The sequence below is a fragment of the Puma concolor genome, chromosome D2, assembly GCF_028749965.1.
Source record: "Puma concolor isolate L17-30 chromosome D2, mPumCon1.1.hap2, whole genome shotgun sequence".
Lineage (NCBI taxonomy): Eukaryota > Metazoa > Chordata > Mammalia > Carnivora > Felidae > Puma > Puma concolor.
This window is the reverse complement of record NC_141677.1, coordinates 84,224,446-84,246,912: the sequence shown is the minus strand read 5'-3', so window position 1 is coordinate 84,246,912 and position 22,467 is coordinate 84,224,446. Positions and strand designations below refer to the sequence as shown.

Here is a 22,467-nt window from a genome sequence, read left to right as displayed (position 1 = left end):
TGTTTCCGATTCTGTGTCTCCCTCTCTCTCTGCCCCTCCCCCGTTCATGCTCTGTCTCTCTCTGTCCCAAAAATAAATAAAACGTTGAAAAAAAAAAGAAAAGGTACAATCACACACAGTCCATGTACACGCTTTACGCCTCTGGGTGGGAGCCCCTGCGACCCCGGCTGCCACGTCAGTCTACCCTTCCCCCGACCCCAAGAGGCGGGCGCTCTTCTGATCTCCGTCTCCAGGGATGATTAGCTTTGCCTGTTCTTGAACTTCCTATAAATGGAGCCACACAGCACGTACTCTTCTGAGTCGAGTGTCTTTGATTCAGCGGGTTCTGGAGACTCATGCACGCTGCTGTGTCCACGTCTTTCCGGCGTGAAGAATTTTCCAGGGTATGACTGCCATAACTTGCTTCCCCCGTCTCCTCTCGATACACATTGGGGTTGTTTCCCACTTTTTGCTGTTAGGAGCAAAGCTGCTGTGAGCTTGGTTACAAGTCTTCTTGTGGACAAATAGTTTTCATTTATTTGGGGCTTAATGTCTGTAAGTGGAATTGCTGAATTCAAGGAGTGGGTGTATGCTTGGGGTTTAAAGGCTTTTAGATTCGTCTGAGATATTGAAAAAGAGGAGAGTCTACACACAAAGGCTGGAGATCTGGCTTCTCGTGGGAAAACCAGGGCTGGTGCGCATTTCTGCGTGGCTGCAGAGGTTGGTCCCGAACATGAGTTTGGATTTGCACAGTGCCACGTGGCCCCCACTCTGACCCCATTCCCGCTGTGTCAACCCCACCTGGCTCCTTTGTGACACAGCCTGTGGCTGCCACCCCACTCGTGGGCACTTGGCCCCAGTCTCTGGATTTCAGGGGGTTCTCCATCACCGCCACCCTCACTCAGCACCGGAGGATGCTGACGTGGGGTGGGGGGCAGGGGGGAGGGGAGACGGGGAGGTTGCCTGAATGTTCTCCTGTCTCAAGGCAAGAAGTTTGACTAATTCTAAGCGAGACCTCTCTTCTCAGGCCACCACTCTCCACTTTGTGGGAGGACTTCAATTTGGTTCGTTTTTCCTTAATATGCTGTGGATACACAGGTTCTAATCTTCTTTTATTAAAAATAAATCCACCCCATCACTCCGGTCTCTTGTGTAAATATCTAATTAGGCCAGAAGCTCAGCCCAGCCCAACAGGGTGTGTCGCTGTCCCTTAAGGAGAAACCGACCTCAAGCGTGGCCCCCGTCTTCTGAAGAATGTTAATTGGGCCAAACAATGAGCATGAATTATTTATAACCACACCTCTGGTTATTTGGAAGAAAATCTGCCTGCAGATTGCAACTAAGGAAAGAGCTCTCTACATTTCATGACTCAAAGAAGCTGCTTCAGACCCTCCTTGGACACCCAACCACAAGGTGGGTACACAACCCCATTTGTGCCTGAAGGGGACAACGGGGGCCAGGGTCCCTTCTGAAGGCCTGGCCCTCTTTAAGTCTGCCCTGGGTGGCATGGCTCATGTTTCCCAGGCAACATGGGAGGTGCACGGGCTCCTGACAACGTCTAGGCTGGATGTTTACGGGATAACTTTGCAAACGGGTATCCCGGGTCCTCCTGGGTGCCACGAACATTATGTGGTGGGCAATTTCACGCTCCCCCCCACCCTCTGCTCTGCCAATCTGGAAAGGAGAAATTTAGATCCTTCTCCTGGAGCGGAGATGACCACAACCAGAGAGTGAGAGCAATTTGGCCCAAGTCACATGGCTACAGAATGGCGGAGGTAGGTTCCCACCTGAGTCTCGTGGAAGTGGTCCCCCGTAGCTTCATTCATTCATTCATTCATTCACTCACTCATTCATTCAACTATTTACGGGCACCTACTGTACGATGGTAAACAAGATACACGTAGCCCTGCCCTCAGCGACCTCCCTGCACACACCTCCTCTGTGGGCTGTGGGGCTCTTCACAAGACTGCTTTCCTCAACGGGCTGCACCCCATAATGTTGACCTCGATCAAAATCCAGCACCCAGGGGCACTCAGAAGTAAGACTTCCTTCCATTCCTAAATTATCCCAACACCTTTCTTCATAGAGCCCCTACCTGCTATGTATTTTGACCACACAAATCCAGACCTCCAGATCATCTCCCGGTCTCCTCTTCTTACAGTTCTGGGGGAGAACATTCTCTTTGCCACCTTCGACTCAGCTAACTGATTAGTTTCCATCTGATAGGGCTCAACGCTTGAAGTAATATAGTTCCGGGGTAACATTTTTCTTTATTGGTGCTCTGTCAGTAAACTACCATCAACACCATAGAATTATGGAAAAATATAACAGCAGCACACCAGTAAACCAGAAAAAAGCGCTACCCTTTGGGAATATTAATAAATAGAGACTCTTCTCTTTAATAGAAAATTCACGCCTATTTCATAAAATGCTTTGCTCTCATACTGGGAAACATTATGGCATTCATGAATTTTTAAAGAAACGCTGATTTTCGTACGACCAGGAGCCAGTAATAGAGATTTGTTTATTCATTCAACAAATATTTACTGAGTACCTTCTGGACAAAGAGCATGGAAGGAGGCCTTGTTTAATCAACAAGATTAGATACAGATGCTGCCTTCGTGGGATTTTTTTATTCTGACCAGGGAGACCAGTTGTCCCCTGAAAAGAATTTCACTGGGGTCAAGGTGGGGGCGTGAGCTGTGGCTGGAGCCAAACCACTTGAAAGTTTGCCCCAGTCTTTGCGTCCACATAGATACACCCGGTGCTGGAGATGCCACAGGGACTAAAACCCCATTCCTGCCTCTGGGAAGCTGCCACAGGCAGGAAAGGATACCTCTCCCACACCTAGCGTGGGGTAAGCGTGCATGACCACCACTGAATCGAGGAGAAACGCAGACGGTCAACGATCCGGCTGTGGGAGGAAGCGGAGTATACAACCATGTTCTGAGGTCGCGCTCTCTTGCTGATCCTGCCTTGGTGAAAAGCTTTACTTGCTTTCAGCAAAGCAAGGAAGGTGTCATATTTTAAGTGTTTGGGCTCCTGGGGTTGCTGTGTCTGCTCTCAGACACAGGACAAGTTGGGCTTATAGGCCAGGAAACTGCGGAGCTGTTGGGTGACCATGACCTCAGAGTTATCCTCAGGGCCTTTTACTCCCCCACGATAGCCCTTGAACTCACCGGGAGGTTCCAGAAGGCAGCCAGCCCAATGAGAAAGGCCTGGACACAGAGACAGGTGGCCCTGGGTTCACACCTGGGCTCCTCTGCTTGTCACTGGGTCAAGTCCCTTGCTTCCCAGAGACTCTCCTCGCCTGCAACCTGGGGGCACAGTGCCTGCCTGTCAGGATTCATGGGGACACACGTAGATTCTCAAAGCTGCTGGGAAGGGCGGCAGGGCCACAACCCGGTGCTCAGGGCACCGCCTCTGCACTGAAATGTAGGTGCCACCCATAGTCGCTGAACTTCTCCTGCTGCGCACCAACCGAGGTATCCTGGGGGGATGCAGGTGTGACCCCAGGAGCCTCCCAGCCTAACGGGGCAGGTAGACACATGAAAACAAGCATGCTGTTAGAAAGGGGAAGCCGAGTGGCAGGAGTGTCCGAGAAGGGGGTGTCAGTGACGGAAGTATCATAGTTCACATTTCACGGGCTCAACTCGCTCCCTGATTTGGAAGCATCAGAGATGCAGGCCAGCGGAGGGCGATGGAGCGAGGGGGGCCCGGGCCTCCACGCATGCGCCTTCGTGGACACTTGGGTGCGATGGCAGAGATGACCAGCAGGTGGCGCCGTCAGGGAAACCAGAGACCGGTCCACTCGCACCTGCCTCGAGCTCCCGGACCCGAGACCAAAATATTCCCGACTCCCGCCTCCTGCAAGGTCAGGCTCTCACACACCCAGCATCTTTCCTGCATCTTCCCGGAGGTGTGGTTTCTGGGCCCCGCACTTGCCCCAAATAACAGCCCCGCCGAGGCCAGGACAAACATTGGTTCTCCAGTGACTTCCCTCCCCTTCGTGACGTTGAAGCGAAGGACCAGCAGGCAGCATTAGGAGACGCACCTGAATTCTCCCTGACAGGCGCTCTCACACCCACTTTCCAGCCTGGAATTTTATTTTATGATCTGTGGCTCCATTATCTCCACCACAAGCAATGTAACACTCGAACGGCCTTTCCTGGCCTGAAACGAGAGGAAAACTAATAATACATCAGATGACAAGTCACATCCAGGGAGCTGACTTGGTTCTCCCAGTAGCCACCATTCATATTAAAATGAATTGTACCGGACACCGCAACTCAAAGTATGTACAAATAAAGCTCGGCACAAGGACAGAGGGGGGTAAGTAATTAACACAGAAGACTTCCGGGCCACTCTTGTCCTTGGCCTGCCTTCCGCCTAACGGACCAGTTATCAGTCACGTAATAAACCAAGTGATGACAGCTGTGAGGTGTGCCATTTGCATTCAGGGAGCCTAAGGGGGAGAAAGAAGGAGAGACAGAAAAAGAGGCAGGAGGGCGGGGAGGGAGAGGGCGTCTACGTGGGGAGGGGAGGCCAGAAGCCAGGCTGGGTGGACCGCATGGCCTTTCGCCGCTGTGCTGTGTCCCAGAGAGGGGAGCGGCTCTTTTATTGGTCAAAGGAAAAACGCCAGTGCCCCCAGCCAAGCCTCTCTTGCCCCCAGGGCACACGGCGAGGACCCGCTTTGGGAGGCCCCTGGCTTTGCCACCCTCCCCCGCCCCCCACCGGGTGCAGGAGCCCAGGCAGGCTGCCTCTCCTGTAAAATGCGGAGGGGTCCCCAGTTCAAGCATCACACGAGGTCATGAAGGACCAAGGCCAGGTGTCCAATGTGCCACAAACACAATGGGTGACGGAGGCTGGGATGGGTCGGCCTGGTTCACGACCAGAGGAGGACCCGGCACCGGGGGGCTGCCCGGGGCGGGGTGGGGAGGGGAGGGGGGCTTGCCGAAAGAAAACGGAGTGGATGCATGAACGACCCCCACGGGCTGTGGCGCCTACTTGAACAGAGTGACCACGTGCCCACCTGTCCTGGACAGTCTCGGTTCGTGCCTGCTGACAGCACGATCCTCTTTCTCTCACGAAGGCACGGAGGCCTGATGCTCCACTGTGCGCCCACCCGCCTGGGACAGATGGGTGGATGTGAGGTCACCGCGCTCAAACAAGAGAGACATCTTGTGCCTGAGTACGAGCCCTCACCCGTCAGAAATGTGCTAAAGGAATCCCCCAGGGCATAACCGATCTATGTAAACCACTCGGAACTGGAGAGACCCAAGTGTGAACGCCAAACGGTTGAGTTCTCAACATCTCTTGAACTGTAACGGCTCTCCCGGCAGCACAGGCATTAGAAAGAGCCTTGGTCACCAGTTCAGGGACAGACCCGGGCTCTGGTCCATCGTCTGTGTGGCCTCGGGTCAGCTCTTGCCCTCTCTGAGTCTGTAAAAGCAGCAAAACGGTGACCTCACTGAGCCCCTGGGGAAAGCCTGCGAGATAAGAAGAAAGCCCTTCACCGCCTTTCTGGAATGTGAATAAACACTTTGAAATATGTTCAGCTCCAAGACAGCCAACCAAGAAGCAAGAGAATCAATTTTATTTCTCTTATAATAGACTCTGCCATTCTCAGTCGGGGAAGGGAATCTGAAGAGACCTCAGGTTTCAGTCCCAGAGACATAAGCCTTCAGAACGACCAGGCGGTTCTGGAACAGTGAGAAGCCTTGGGTTCATACACCCGGTAACATTTATGGAGTCGTGGCTGGTCCCATGCCCTCCGCTGGGCCCCGAGACCCTGACAGGAAGCTACGCCTCCCAGACGCCAGGAGAGGGCTGCTGTGATGGCCTGGATGGGACAGCATCACAGAGAAGGTGACAACAGTGACTCCCTAAGCCACCCCAGACGGAGAGGCTTATGCTGGTAAGATCTGCAGACGACACGTGAAGTGTGGCCATGCCAGGTGGACCAGAGACCTCCCCTCTCTGTCTGTCACCTCTGAGCTTAGCACTGTGCCTGGAACTCACACAGGGTTTGCTGACTCGTATGTTGGCTGGACGCGTGAGCCACTTAAGGAGCAGAGGGATGTGGCAGGATGAGACCACAGCGTGGCTGCCTTGTGCCTCTGGAAGCCCGTCTGCTTCTGAGAAAGGGCCAGAATCTTCCAGCCCCTGCTCCTGAGTCTCCCTTGCTCCGTCTCCTTCTCACACCCCTGGCCAGCAGCAGGGGTCAGGACAGAACGTCCGGAGAAGCTGTGACCTCAGCCCGCACGACCTGAGGAAGACGAGACAGGGGCTCCTCCCCACATCGGGACCGCAGGGGGAATCCTTGCCTCCCGCTAGCCCGGGCTGGCTGCTGCCTCCACTCCAGAGTCCCCCAGCCCACCGGGAGGAAGGATACTGCACAACTCGATTCAGAGACAACAAGACTGGGTTTGGAGGCCTCCGCGTCTTTAAAATTCCCCCTGGCTCCTGAAAGTTGCTAAGAATCTCTAGGATTTCTTTTTTCCTTCCTGAAATGAGGCTGTTTCAGGCACACACAGAGAGAGCCCTGCCTCATTCCCTGGCAGGTGCATGGGCCAGCGGACTCTGCAGGTGCCCCTGGCCCAGAGCTAGTGCTGCCTCCCCAGCTGGGAAGGAAGCTTTCTTCCTGGGGAGGCGGGGGGCTGCTCCCACCCCAGTGCACGCCTGCCCCTTGCAGACAGTGGGGACGAATGTGAGTCAGCACTGGGATTCAGGAGGTCTACCTACGTAGGAAGTGGGTGCCTGGGACAGAACATGCACCCTTATTTCAGAGACAACCATTTCCAAAAGCAAGGCAGGCGAGGACAAGCAACGGCGCTGGTGATCGTGACAGTGACATTTCCGGGCTACTTGCTCTGGCGTGGATGGTGCTGCACAAACTTTACATCCTTGGCCGTCCCAAGTTCTGGGAGACACACAAGGCTCCCCTCATGCCTGTCTTACAGTGGGGGGGGGGGTCAGAGAGGTTAAGAAACCTGTCCCAGGGGCGCCTGGGTGGCGCAGTCGGTTAAGCGTCCGACTTCGGCCAGGTCACGATCTCGCGGTCCGGGAGTTCGAGCCCCGCGTCGGGCTCTGGGCTGATGGCTCGGAGCCTGGAGCCTGTTTCCGATGCTGTGTCTCCCTCTCTCTCTGCCCCTCCCCCGTTCATGCTCTGTCTCTCTCCGTCCCAAAAATAAATAAAAAACGTTGAAAAAAAAATTAAAAAAAAAAAAAAGAAACCTGTCCCAAACTTGACAGCTGGAAATCTGCCCACCCTGAGTTCCAACCCAGGCAGTCTGAACATGACCAGACTTTAGCAAACCAGGCCTCCACCATCACAGCGAGCTCATCAGACCCGGGAATTATTCTGAAACTCTGTGAAATTTTGCCAGGACAAGTGCAAGGAGCTTGGGACCCTGTGTGAACTGAAAACCAGTTCCTTGCAGGAAAAACAGAACACATTCTGTAAATTCCAAAAACTCACTGAAAATATTTACTTTCACTCCCGCCCCACCCCCCAAAATCTATGAATTGTTTTTGGCACTAACCCACGTTAGCATTTTGTGGGTTTACGATTCCAAATATCTTTACTCAGAACTTCGTTTCCATTCTGTTCTACCTGGGAAACGCCCTTGCCTCGTAAAACGGGCACTTAATAAATATTTGTTTAGTGAGTGAATGGAATGGCAGAAAGGTTTACGAAAAAAAAAACCCACAAAAAACCCAAAACCACAACCAAAGCCTGAGTTGACTTTGTTTTTCCCCAACCAATGTCTTTATAAACACCAGCTGTGTCTCCTCAAATATTTATCGATATAGAATCACAGAATTTTATGCCCTTTGAGAATTCCTTGTTGAGTTACCAGGAGGAAAAAAAAAAAAAAAAAAAAAGGTAAGGAAAGAGACCTCAAAGGAAATCAATGTCACAATCTGCCAGAAAGTCAGGTAACAGGAAAATAGGAAACAGGCCGTGAGAATTTGGGTTTATTTAGCAATGTTCGGGCCAAATAAAGGTTGGCCTCGTTAAGAACAGTCAAACGGGCTGTATCAAACCCTTTTGAGTACAGAACGCTCCTTTATTTGAAATCTGATGACGATAAGGGAGGGGCGAGGGGCAGAGCCGTCCTAGAAATGCTTTTTCTGCTGGAAGATTCCTTCATGGGGCCTGACACAGTCTCTGGGGCTGAGGAATGCTTCTTCGATGGTCCTGGGGTAGGCTTTCTCCATTCTTTTGGCCACCCGAAGGCTGACGGGTCTCCCTTCTGCTGTACCCCCAGTCGGGCAAAGTCAGGCCGTCAGAAGAAAAGTCAGCTGCCTTGCCACTCCACCCAGGGAGCCTTTCCACAGGGATGCTTCCCAGGATCAACACGGCCTAAAGACTACTTCCGTCTCTAGTTTGTTTCTAGAAACTATGTAAACACAATTTAACCAACTTGAGACACTGTAAACCTCCCAGTAATTTCTATTTGGCTCAGACAGGAGAAAAGAGACTTAAGCAGTGATTTGCATGTCAAAATCATCGAAGTGTGTAAGGGGCACCTCCACGTTGATTCTGGTGCTCTGATTTAACCTGGCCCGTGAAAATCCACTTTCTCCTTGGTCTGGGAAATTGCACCCGGGGACCCTGGTGGCGCAGACCCCCACTGAGGCCAGAACTCCAGAGAGGAGGTGGAGGCACTGGGTTTGGTCTTAGGAAACCCAATGGTATCATTACTACCCCCAAGACCTCCAGCAGAAGGGGAGAAACCGCCAACTTCCATGGGTTGAATTGTGTTCCCCGCAAAATTCGGGTGTACTGGGAACGTGACCTGTCTGGAAATAGAGTCTCTGCAGATGTAATGAGTTAAGTGGAAACGAGGTCATGAGCGATTAGGACGGGCCCTGAATCCACTGACTGGTGGCTTGTAAGAAGAGAGGATACGGACGCACACGCACAGAAGGCCACGTGAGGACGAGGTGGAAAAGGGCCAATTACGGCCATAGGCCAAGGAAGCCAAGGGTTGCTAGCAGCCATCCAAGCTGGAAGAGGTGGGAAGGACTCCCTCCCAGAGCCATCAAAAGCGATGTGGCCCTGCTGACACCTTGGTGTCACGCTTCCAGCTCCCAGAACTATGACAGAACACGCTTCTCTTGGTTTAAGCCACCGAGTTTGTATTAATGTCTTACAACAGCCCCACCAGACTCATACAGGTGCTGAGCTAAGAAAGGTTTCTAAAAATGCATCTAGTGATCTAGTGTCCTGTCTGCCCATGTCTCCCTTTGTTGGCTGCTGGATCCTTCCAGATCCTTCCAGACCCTCCTCCCTCCTCATGTGCCACATTCATCCGTCACTAGGTCCCACCACATCCTTCTCTCAGGCAAATTTCACAGACTTCCTGTGCTCTGTCTCTTTTCCCGGAAGGTCAAGACCTTCTTCACCTCACCCGACGGCAGTGAGAGTTCAGGGAGGAACAGGGCCTAGGATAACCCCGGAACGCGGCGTGCAGGAGCCCGCGGGGGCAGGTCTGCCCAGCACTGTCCACCCCCTCTGCAACCCATCACCAGGCTGGTGGTCCTCACTCACCCCTCACCTGCCGCCTGCTCAGGGACACCCAGGGGCTCTCTCACTGCCTTCACAAGCTTCCTCACATCATCCACTCATTTTTCTGAGAAAATCAAATATGCAATTTTTAAAAAAAATTTTTTTGAATATTTATTTTTGAGAGAGAGAGAGGGACAGAGCATGAGCAGGGGAGGGGCAGAGAGAGGGGGAGACGCAGAATCCGAAGCAGGCTCCAGGCTTGGAGCCGTCAGCACAGAGCCTGACGCGGGACTCGAACTCACGGACCGTGAGATCATGACCTGAGCCGAAGTCGGACGCTCAACCGACTGAGCCACCCAGGTGCCCCCAAATACGCAATTTTAAAAAGAAACTTTTTTTTTAAGGTTATTCATTTGGAAAGATGGAGACTAGGGGGAGGGCAGAGAGGGAGAGAGAGAATCCCAAGCAGGTTCTGAGCTGACAGCCCAGAGCCTGACTCGGCTTGAAGTCACCAACGGTGAGATGGTGACCTGAGCCGAAATCAAGATTTGGATGTTCAACCGACCGAGCCACCCAGCCGCCCCCAAAAAGAAACTCTTTGTCATTAGTGTAAACGGAAAAAGCAGCGTTGCTCGCCGGATCCAGAGCTGACCTTCACAATGAACTCAAGGACTGTGGGGAAGAGGAACTGTGAAATGAAGGCTCTTGGGTCAAAGCCTGCTGTCCTTTTGTTAACAAGGTAGATGAGCAAGTTGCAGAGATGTTAAAGACACACTGGGTCCAAGGTGAGCCTCTCTTTGAGTCTGAGGAAGACAGCAGGAGAATAAAGAAGGGAAGGACTTTGTCTCTTTGTGATTCAAAGTTTTTCACTGCGGAGCTCAGTTTCCACCGAAAACCCTCAAGGACTTTTGTGCATCAAAGGATACTATCAAGAAAGGGAAAAGACAACCTATGGAACGGGAAAAATACTTGCAAACAACGTAGCGGGTAAGGATCTTGCATCCAGAATGCACAAAAACACTGTTGTTAGCTCAGCAAGAGAAAGACAAATAACTCAGGCAAAAACAAAATGGACAAGGAACTTGAGTGGACATTTATCCAAAGAAAGCCTCTGACTGGCCAGCAAGCACACGAAAGGATGCTCAATACCACGGATCGTTGGGGCAACGCACGCCAAGCCCACAATCCCATAACCGCTTCATGCCCACTAGGGTGGCTACAATTTTTTAAAAACAGAAACTAAAAAGGATCGGTGAGGGAGTGAAAGGGCTGGAACCCTCATACGTGGCTGGTCGGAACGTAAAACAGCGTGGCCACTGCAGGGGACTCTGGCAACTCCTCAGAAAGGTAAACAGAGTTACGATGGCCCCGGTAATCCCAGCCCTGGGTATACACTGGAGAGAACTGAGAATGGCACGCCCGAACACAACGTGGACCCGAATGGTCACAGCAGCACCATCCACAATGGGCAGAAGGCAGAAAACTTTGAGATCCACTGGTGGATGAATGGATAAACCGGATGTGGCCCATCACCCAATGGGCTGCTATCCAGCCATGAAAAGGAAGGATGTATGGACACATGCTGGGCCGTGGATGATCCTCAAAAGATACTGCTAAGGGAGAGAAGCCAGACAGAAAGGTCACAGATTGTATGATTTCATTTATGTGAAATACCCAGAATACCAAATCAGGAGAGACAGAATGCAGATTACTGGTTGCTTGGGGTTGGGGGGGAGGGGGAAATGCGGAGTGATGGCTACCGGTTGCCGGGAATTCCTTCTGGGCTGAGGAAAATGTGTTGGAACTAGGTAGAGGTAGAAGCTGTACAACATGACGGACGCACTAAGCGCTCCTTAACTGTTCTCTTTAAGATAGCTAACGTTACGTTACACGAATGATATCTCCGTAAGGACAGATCGTCCGAGGACCACCGCACGCTGTACTTTGGGATAAAAGGCACCCTCCCCCCTTTGGCTTCCAAGATCTTCCTTCATAGCCAAGGACATCTGCAGAAGTGAGAGTAAGCAGCATCTACTGAGTACTGTGCACTCCAAGCTAAGTACTAAGTGCTTTCCATCTCTAACCCATTCAACCCCTGCCACAACAGTAAGAGAGTGGGGCCATTCGGATCCTCACTTTCCAGGAAAGGAAACGGCACAGAAACGCGGAGTGACGTGTGGCAGTCGTGACACAGCTTCCTGAGGCCGAAGGGGCGCACACCCCGGGGTGGGGGTGCCTGGAGCCCCGGAGCCGCCGCTGCAGATGGGATGTCCCAGCAGGCACACGGGGCCCCATGCGGGCTTCCAAGCTCTAAACCTTCCCCCTTCTGCATTCATCATGTCTCCTGATGAAATACTAGTCTGATATTCTGCTGGTCCCTTTGTGCTGAATTACATGGTGAGCAGGTACTGAAAATGACACTCATGATTAGAAGTTACGTGGCGACATTCACACTAATTAAGTTAGGTCTTTTTTTTTTTTTTTTTGGACTATAATCAGGATGAATGTAACAAGGTACAGGTTTTTTTTTTATTTTTAAATATTTATTTTTGAGAGAGAGGAGAGAGAGAGTGCATGCGAGCAGGGGAGGGACGGGGGGGGGGGCAGAGGATGACAGCAATGAGCCCAACGAACTTACCATCTGTGACACCATGACCTGAGCTGAAGTCAGATGTGCTCAAACGACTGAGCCCCCCAGGCGCCCCCAAGGTATAGTTTTAAAATCCAAATCTTATAGTCTGCTTCAGAACTGACAGGGCTCATATTCTTTAATGCACTAGAAAATATTTTGCAAGTTGTTTTTTTTTCGTTTTGTTTTGTTTTGTTTCGTTTTGTTTTTGCCCTAGAGCCTGGCTGGTTTTTAAAATTTATTTCCCAAGGAAATACAAATCACTGCTCTCCAGGGGCATCAGGAGAACAGGAAGTCAGAAATAACAAGAAGGGTAGTAACAGCGATGTTGCCTGGGCCCTGCTCCCAGGCAGGTGGCATGGCCGTGCATCACAAGAGCGGTCTCATCTGGGCCCCCTGGGCCCTGGCTCAAATGAGGTCTCATAGTGACATAGTGACAAGCCAGGATTTGAACCCAGTGTCTAATTCCAAGGCCCATGCTGCTTTTCAATACTCTACGTTATGTAAGTATATATGCGCGGTGGGTGGAGAGGGACAGAACATATCATATATGACAAATCTTGCAAAAACGAGTTGACGTTGCCTGTCATTTCGTTCACTTTTATTTACTCAGAAAATACTTTTTTTAATGTTTATTTATTTTTGAGAGAGAGAGAGAGAGGGAGAGAGAGCGTGGGGGAGGGGTAGAGAGAGAGAGGGAGACAGAATTGGAAGCAGGCTCCAGGCTCCGAGTTGTCAGCGCAGAGCCCGACGCGGGGCTCGAACCCACCAACTGTGAGATCGTGACCTGAGCCGAAGTCGGCCGCTTAACCGACAGAGCCACCAGGGCGCCCCAGGAATGACTTTGTGAACCCCTGCTCTGTGCCACGGCGCTGGGAAGACGGGACAACAGACTTCTCCTGCCAGCAGCCCCATTGCTGCCTCCTCCCTCCTCAAACCCGTTTCTGTCGCCGGGGCCCCTGGACTCAGAGAGTGAGTCCCAACTTACTCCTGAAGCGCATGCTCTTCCCTGTGCTTTTCCTTTGGAGCTGTCCTGTAGGTGGCCACCTGTGTACTAATTTCCTGACCCCACGGTCACCACCCGGCGCACACCTGGGACAAAACACCCCGCACAGAAAGCTCCGGCTTCACCCGCGATGCGCCCTTCTCCAGCGCACTAGCAGCCCGAGGTGAAAGGAAGCAAATGGAAAACCAAACGCTCCTTGAGAACTTCCCACGTGCACGCGGCGCAACGCCCCTGACATTTTCCTGCATGCTGTCCCGTACTCGGGCACGCGATCAGACTTCTCTTGAGCCAAGAACAGTCGGGATGGTTCACAGTTGACTTCAAGGCAAGGGAAGCCCGTTCACATCATCGACAAAGCACGAGTAAGTTTTCCCCCTCGACTTTCTAACGTGAAATAGTCTAATGTTCTCTCTGATGCAAACGACATAAAGCAAACATATTTACCATGAACTGGGGATGCACTTGCCACGCTCCGTGCGGAGGCCCAGATGCACAGGGACCCCTTCTCCCTGGGCTCTGAGGGAAGCTGGCCGGGCAGCTCAGCTTCCTGTCACCTCTTGAGGTACGATGAGGCTCTGCTCTGCTGAGCACTCGGGGCAGGGATTCTCAGGGTAATGGGGCGATGACCACGTCCTTTGAGTGGAGAACAGAGCTCGTGGGGCACCAAGGAACGACTGACGTTCTGGGTCAGAACTGGTTGAAATAAAACACAGCACAGGGGCGCCTGGGTGGCTCGGTCGGTCAAGCGTCCAACTTCGGCTCAGGTCATGATCTCGCGGTCCGTGAGTTCGAGCCCTGCGTCGGGCTCTGTGCTGACTGCTCAGAGCGTGGACCCTGTTTCAGATTCTGTGTCTCCCTCTCTCTCTGCCCCTCCCCTGTTCATGCTCTGTCTCTCTCTGTCTCAAAAATAAATAAACGTTAAAAAAAAAAATTAAAAAAAAAAAAAAAAAACCAACACTGCACAGAAGGCAACCTATTCTTTTCTTCCCAGCAGGAAAGGTGTTCTCACCATACGTATCAAAAACAATTCACAGGTGAGTTGTGTCTGGGTTTACCCAGGTAGTAGCATTAGTAATTGAAAAGTCATTCGTGCATTTATCAAATACAGTCTCTATGAGAACATGTGCTGCTCAGTATTATGATACAGCCTTCAGGGCGCCTGGGGGGCTCCGTCAGTTAAGCGCCGACTTCGGCTCAGGTCATGATCTCACAGTTTGTGGGTTCAAGCCCCGTGTAGGGCTCTGTGCTGACAGCTCGGAGCCTGGAGCCTGCTTCAGATTCTGTGTCTGCCTCTCTCTGCCCCTTTCCTTCTCATGCTCTGTTTCAGTCTCTCTCTCTCTCAAATATAAATAAACATTAAAAAAAATTAAAAAATATATATATATGATACAGCCTTCAACCACAAGCCGTGTGGTAGAAAGAAAGTAAGAAAGAAAGAAGAAAGGAAGAAAGAAAGGGAAAAATCTCTTCCTCCAGTTTTATCATGTAATGTTTCAAGTAATTGGTTAGTCAGCTTTCAGGTCAAATTCCTCCTAAAATGCCTTTATAATTTTCACATTAGTTGAAAGACGCATGTCCAAAATTTTAAGTACGTTCTCGCTGCTTAAAGTACATTTGGTTATTGTATTTCAAGTGAAAGAGAAAGCACTTCTATATTAAATAGCAATTTATACCGAAGTAGGAAGGCATAAGACTGGCGTGAATCACGGAGGGTTGATGGGAGGGGGCGGGGGAGAGGGAGAAATGGGGGATGGGCGTTGAGGAGGCATTTGTTGGGATGAGCACTGGGTGTTGTATTTAAGTGATGAATCATGGGAATCTGCCCCAAAACCAAGAGCACATGTACATAGTATTATGTTAAAAAGAAAAAAAGTCCAGGGTCTAGTCACCATTTGTACATTATGAAAATGCTTCTTGAATCTGTTCATATTTTCATTCTAAGCCCTATTTGGGGAAAAGAGCTCCAGTATGTAATTCTTTTTCCTTTTATGTATGCTTAGAATTCTTTTAATAAAATATAGCAAAAACAAAACAAAAAAGCAAAACAAAACAAAGCTGCGGAACCAGCACCTACAGGGATGTTACGTCTGACCAACTGGTGGTGTAAACTCACACGGGGGCTTGGCGAAGAACAGAACGGCCATGACATCCCTAACTTATCAGGGAGAAGCAACATCAGATATTAAACTCTAAAAGCCAGTGGAGAGTGCATTTTTCCTCACAACCTCTATGAGAGACAGGAGGAACCTTCTGGAAATCCCCTTCCGTGTCTGTATTCTGCATCCATGGATACTTACACAGCATCACTTTCTAAGCAGCCCCTAGGTGATCACCTTGCTCAAACCCACGTTCACGGCGCTGGAGTCTCACCGGCTGATAACGTGAACATTTCCAAGCGGGCTACAGATGCGAGAGGTGATACATTATTTACGCGGGGTTTTCCCTTTGCAATTCTCCTCCTGAGGCTGCCGGCCGCAGGCACTCAGACGATGTCATCAGAAACCAGAGCCGAAAATCCAGCAGGGAAAAAGTGACAGGAGAGCGTGCTCATCTCTCGTTGAAATCAATACTTAAAAATAAATTTATAACCGTAGTGGTGTAGTGACATTTTTTTTTTTTTAAGCTTAAAATAAATCAGTAGGACAGGCAGCATACAAGCCAGTCTGGCTGCTGGCAGTGGAGGGGGCTGGGGGTGGAGGACAGAGGAAGGGAGAGGACCCGGGGCCCGCAGGCGGGGGGGGGGAGGAGAAGACAGGGTCAGCCCCGATCACAAACCCCCACGCTGCACATGCAGCTTTCCAGCAAAAGTCACTGCTCATGTTATACTTTCAAAAGGGTTCTTTCAAGGCAAAAGGAATTTGAAATGCAAATACAGTGGAACCGGGAAAGAGGCTCCCTGGCACATCCATTAGGAGTCCTTTTCCCCCAAGTAGGGTGTAAAGGTACATTTTTTTCATTCTAGAGTTTTCCACTCGGCTTAAAGAGCAGTTCTATTTCAGGCACGGTGCTGCTCTGCAGAGTCAAGTCCTATCAAAAATATCTCTGTTTTCTTCCACAGCACTTCCTAAACTAAAAAGGGAAATGTACCCACAAGATTACTCTCTCGTCTGTTATCCGAAAAGCTGAAACTCTCTGCTGCTTGCGTGTTGCCTGTTCTTACCAAGTTCCCCCTCCCTTGCGACAAAGTGGAAGCTTCTGGGTTTCGCGTTCTATGGGTTGAACATCCCCGGGAAGATGGTGGCTTCATACAGAAAGTGCCCTTCCCCAAGGATGGGGCGATGAGTGCGGGCATAACAGGTGCACGAACAGTTCTAACACAGGCTCTAGTCTTCCAGGGAGACACTCACATAAACGCACCAAAGTGGCCCGCGACGTTGGAGGATGGTCGGCTGTACTCTCTTACTTTTTTTTTTTTTTTAATACTTTTACAATCCCTCTGACCAGCCCCAGGCACTGACTTTCATTTGGTCCTGAGCATTTGATCCGAGGTACTGTTTACTGAGTACTTGCTATGTGCCAAAGAGATGCTAGTTATATACTCAAGTTCTTGAATTCCCAATTATGTCTGCCTCCCATTAAAAAAAAAAAAAAGCCAGCAACGATCCTGCGCGGCAGGGCCAGTGACCAGGCTTCGAGCAGGCACAGGCACGGCGGTGGGCACGGGACATACCCGTGGTATTCCCTCTCCAGCTTCTCAAATCCCTGCCTTGCTGTCCTCGGTGACTTAGATTATCACATGGGTTGTCTGCAGATCCATTTATTTTCCGAAAACGCCGCCTCTCATTCAGGGTCTGTTGATAAGGACATTTCTGAAACAATCACCGAAGACCATCTCTCCCGCAGACAGCCAGCGCGGCTCGCTCGCAACAGGATTGAGATCTCTTTTATTCCCGAAGGGGGCCATTATTTCCACCGGTTGCCATGGTGACGCCGCCGCACGGCTGCCGTGGGTTCCGCCCCTCCCGCTGCAGCCACGCCACACGCTTACCCCCAGCCATTTGTTTCACACGGCACGGGTTTTTCATACAACAAACACCTGGCTAGGTAAAACTGAGTCAATAGAAGCCCCGGCTCCCCCTCACGGCGGGGATGAGCGGTGACAGCCGAAGGTGCCCTTGACCCAACGGCAGAAACACGCGCCACGAGATCGAAAACAAGGAGACGAAACCCCTCCACGGTACCGCCACGTATCCCCCTCTTGAACTTCAGGAAACGTTTCTCACTATTCCCAGTGACCCGAGGAGAGCTGCTCGGAAAGCAGGAGTGAGAAAACTAGAAATCGGCAAAAATACATTTTGGGGGGGGGCAGGGGGAGGGGGGCTGGGAGTTCGCATTAATTGAACCCCTGCCATGTTCGTTTTTGAAGCATCGGCTGAGCAATGTGTACGTCTCCTGTCTTGCTTGTATTTGTAATCCGGTGCACACGCACATTCACACACAAACACATACACATACGCTTCTGCGGGCTCCTGGGGGCTCTCACCTGTGAAGCCTGGCTTCATACAACAACAGCAATAACAATAAAACAAGGGAGGTACTACTATTCGAGCGCTGAACTCCACTTGAACTCGCGGAGGCTGGTTCCCTGAGGCTCCAGCCCTGGAGTCCAGGCTGGAAGAGGGTATCTACCCTGTGACAGCCCCACAGCAGAGCAGGGACGTGAGGGATGGCCTTGAAGACGACAGGTGGAATCCTCCCTTTGGAGCACACGGGCTTCACAGCTTTACCTTCTGCAGACCCCGAGTTTATCTGGACACTTGGCTGCCCTTAGCTCTTTTTTTCTTTTCTTTTTATTTTTTTAAAATTTAATATTATTTATTTTTGAGAGAGAGAGAGAGAGAGAGAGAGCGAGCACGAGCAGGGGAGGGGCAGAGAGAGAGGGAGGCACAGAATCGGAAGCAGGCTCCAGGCTCTGAGCCGTCAGCACAGAGCCTGATAAGGGGCTCAAACTCACGAAATGTGAGATGGTGACCTGAGCCAAAGTCGGACCCCAACCGACCGAGCCACCCAGGCGCCCCTGCCCTTGGCTCTTATAGCAAAATGGTCTTAAGGGCTGGCTTGGCCTCCCAACAAGATGGTGTCAATCAAAAGGGGAGAAATAAACCTGGAGTGGACCTAAAGGTGGTAATTAATTAACTAATTACTTGAAGCGAAGCTTCAAGGAAAATGTCAAATCTAAATTTGGCCCCAAGGGGCACCTGAGTGGCTCAGTCGGTTGAGTGTCCGACTTCGGCTCAGGTCATGATCTCAGAGTTGGTGGGTTCGAGCCGGGCTCTGTGCTGACAGCTCTGAGCCTGGAGCCTGAGCTTCGAATCCTGTGTCTCTGTCTCCCTCTGTCCCTCCCCTCTTGTGCTCTGTCTCTCTGTCTCAAAAATAAATAAACATTAAAAAATTTTTAATTTGGCCCCAAATCATGAAGTTAACCTGAGTTTGCGCCAGGTTATTTGTGCATGCAAATGAATGCAAATTCCATCACTCCCGCCTCACCCCCCCCATCCCCGCCAATGCCCTTTATTTGTTTTTTGGTTTTTGCTTTGCTTTACTTTTTTTTTTTTTTTTTTTGCCACGACTCTATTAAGATTGGCCAGGCTTGAAGCTGAGAAGCTGTTGTTTTAGGAACAGAAGGAAAACTCTCCCCACACAGGAAAGAATGTCATGGGGGCCTTACACCGAGGCTACAACAATGAATAGACACACTTCTTGCAACACCCACTCCACCAAGAAATGGGGGGCGCGGCATTTACAGTAACTCCCAACAGCCAGGACTCGCCAGCCCGGTTTCTGTGACTGCAGAGCCTGAGGGCATGTGGGTTTCTTCACTGGAAGGAAGACTTTTCGTGAGCTGAGCTGCCGACATTCAAGGAAGCGGACAGCAGAAGCTGGGGCCGGGGAGGTGGGGTGTCCTGGACGGATGCAGTTGCACAGACATGGGTTCCATACTGAGGGGCCACACTTAGGAAAACAGGGGTGGCCTCAGCCGTGAACCTAAGAAGGGGCTTCTTAGGCCAGAGATTGTACAGTTAGAAACTTGAGCAACTCGATGTGCTTTATTGCTAAGTTAGTATGATGCAGAAGAATGGGGCATCGCTGCACTGCCCGCCCTCCCGGTGCGCCCACCGGTGTCCGACCCGCCCGGATCTGTCCTTTGCTGCTTATGTTCCACGGCGGAAGCAATGATTTGGACAGGGCAGGTGCTGAGATCTTCCCCTTTATGTGCCATCCGTATTAAATGGGCTTTGCCCATTTACCTGCCTTTGGTGAAACACAGGTAAAATTACACGTTGCTGAGCAACGGAAGCTTCCGGCATCGCGTGTCCTCCTTCGGCTCTCTCCCCTTCCAAATCATTAGACATCGTTCACGGCTCCACGTCCACACTGGGAATAACACACGAGACTTCACATCATCTTGAAACGAAAAGTGAGTGGCCCTGCTTCCTGGCAACGAGATGTCCCCGACGTGAATTTTCCCAGAGACACTAGACTCTTTAAACGCCAGGGCCGTCAGCTAAGGCAGACGCAGGTGGGGTGGATGGCTCGCTGAGCTCTCACAGAAAGCTCCCTACTTCCTACTAACACACATTCTAGAAAGAGAGGTCACATCCATTTGCTTCAAGGCGGTCTGGGGTTTTTTCTTCCCAGCGTGTGTGCGCACGCATGTGGAGAATGAGTGTAAACATGGGCAGAGATGCTCAATGGGGGCGGGGCGTCTGGGTCGCTCGGTCGGTTGAGTGTCTGACTCTTGATCTCAGCTCAAGTCATGATCTTGAGGTTTGTGGGATCGAGCCCCTCTGCTGTTAGCAAGGAGCCTGCCCACTGTCTCTGCCCCTCCCCTCTCTCTCTCAAAATAAATAAATAAACTTAAAAAAAAAAAAAAAGAAATGACAAATGAGGCATGTCAGAATGATTAGGTTCCTGACCTGACAGTTTTCCCCAACGCTCAGAAAACTCTCAACCACTCCAGGCAATGTTTACTTCAGCCATTCTGCTATGCCATCCAGAAGAACTCACCAAATATTGCAGTGTCACAGGAAAACAAGGCTTTGACGTGTTTATAACAACCTATCGCATGAAGCTATTTATGAAACCCCAGAAAGCCTTGGGGGCTGTCCAGTTTCAAGCCCCGCCGCAGGCTCTGGGCCATTAGCCGAGCACAGGCTGAGTAATCCCGTGGTGCGATTCTGGATCCGCTGACCCTGAGAATTTAGGGGCCTCGGGGACCCGTCTTAAGTCCTTCAAATGGAGGCCCCAAAAGGCACATGACTGTTTTGCTGTCGTCGGTCTCCTGGCAGGTATGCCAGAGTTCTGGCAAGCCCCCCCACTCTGCACTCTGCATTTCGGGGTGCCGGTTGACTTCACTTGTGTATTTATATCCACCTTGCTCCAAAAAGGATGTGAGGCAGTGTAAGGAATAGTAAACACACACTCCCTCATCGTGCCCTCGCTGGTGTGCCTACGTTCCCGCAGGGGACAGAGTGGATAAACACCCCACCCTCGCACTAGGGCTTGAACGACAACATAAAGAAAGTGAAACAGGGTTGCAGAACGTGACATGGGCTGGGGGTTGGGTAGCGAGGGCTGTTTCAGGGAAGACCTTCCCATAAACTAACGATGCAGAGAGAAATAAAACACTCTTTGGAAATGGACCGCGTTCCTCGGGAACAGAAGTCCCTTATTACAAAATCCACGAGTGAACATTCCAGCGCTCTGACCATCATTTCTTACGGCCGGGCTGCTGGGGGGGTGGGGGTGAGAGACCAGAGCTGTCGCCCAGAGACCCACACTCAGAAGGGCCCGGTGCATGGGGTTCCACGCCCAGTAGCCGCTGTCTTGAAGTCTGTAATAACTTTACCTCTGAATTTCTGTGTTTTGAAGGCGCAGGCTGATGGGACAATGGCGCAGGGCCCCGGGACCCTGCAGCCTTACACCTGGCCCACCTGCTGCCACCTCCCCCAGGGCTGGTTCTTGACTCCCTGCTTCCTGCCCCCTGATGTGTGCACTTCCTTACCAAGTCGTGGGGCACGGTCTGCGGCATCTGTGACAGTCTGTGCTGCCTAGAGTACCCCCGTACCCCAGGGACCATGACATTGAATCGAAGGTAAAAACACAAAAAAAAAAAACAAAAAAAAAAAAAACCCAGCATGACAGGTCCAGAGAGAGACCACAGAAGGAAGAAAAAGGCTTTTTGTCCTACACTTTGAACAAGCAATCCAACATCTTCTGTAGCTGGCCCCGTTCACACTAAGTGCCACCCAGGCACCGTGGAGAAGGCACAGGTGGAGTTTTCTTTCTGCCCACTGCCCGCTCTCCGCCCCCCCCCCCCCCCCCCCGCTCCCTGTGCCCGACCACTCTTGCACTCCCCCTCCTTCCGCAATCATTCGTGGACCTGGGGAGCTGCTGGGTCCCAGCGAGGACACTGGCCGCCCCTAGAGCTGCCGTGTCCCGCAGGTCACAGTCAGGAGCCAACTCGCTTGGTCTCCGTCCCCTTGTCTCCTAGCCAGCCAGGCGACAGTTCCAGCGATGTTTTCCATATTCTATAAATCATGGAGAACAGAAAACAGGAGTTCAAGAAAAGACGCGTTTCTACAGCCGAACCGGGAGCTCTCTTTCATCAGGCCATTCGCTTAATTTGACTTTTCATTTCCCAAGAGGAGGATGTAATTAATTCTCTTTTAACCATATCCTCAAAGAAAACCCTTTCCTGCGGATTTAAGAAACTTCCCACCAGGATTGCCGAGACCCCGCTGACACTGGTTCTCGGTCTTTCTCAGAATCTGGATTAGAGACGTCACGAAAAAGCTTCCTCAGCCATCCACTGAGCCTCACTGCGCTGTGTGACTAGGGGCGACTGCCAACTGTTTCGTATCTCCCAGGGTCACCCCGACTCAGACAACAGACAAATTTCTACAAACTGCATAGGAACCCAGCTGAAATAAAAGTTACCTTTTTTTAACTTTTAAAATGAATTTCAGAAAAGGGACAACACATTCTAGGGAAAAATGAGGACCCGATATGCACCACAATGACAAATGCTCAGACGTGGTACTTGGGTTCCTAAAGAACACTAAAGAAGCATTTGGATTTATTTTATTTTTTTTAAATTTAAACTCAAGTCAGTTAACATCTAGTGTCGTATTGGTTTCAGGAGTAGAATTTAGTGATTCATCTCTTACATACGACAGCCAGTGTTCATCCCAACAAGTGCCCTCCTCAATGCCCACCCCTTACCCACCCACCTCCCTCCATCAACCCTCGGTTTGTTCTCTGTACTGAGGAGTCTCTCGCAGTTTGCCTCCCTCTCTCTGTTTTTATCTTATTTTTCCCTCCCTTCCCCTATGT

At 51.1% G+C, this 22,467-nt stretch overlaps 1 protein-coding gene across 4 annotated transcripts in view; it reads right to left on the bottom strand.

Moving 5' to 3' along the window:
* PTPRE (protein tyrosine phosphatase receptor type E) overlaps positions 1-22,467 on the bottom strand; it is a 162,832-nt gene that overhangs the window by 67,084 nt on the left and 73,281 nt on the right. The window lies entirely within an intron of this gene.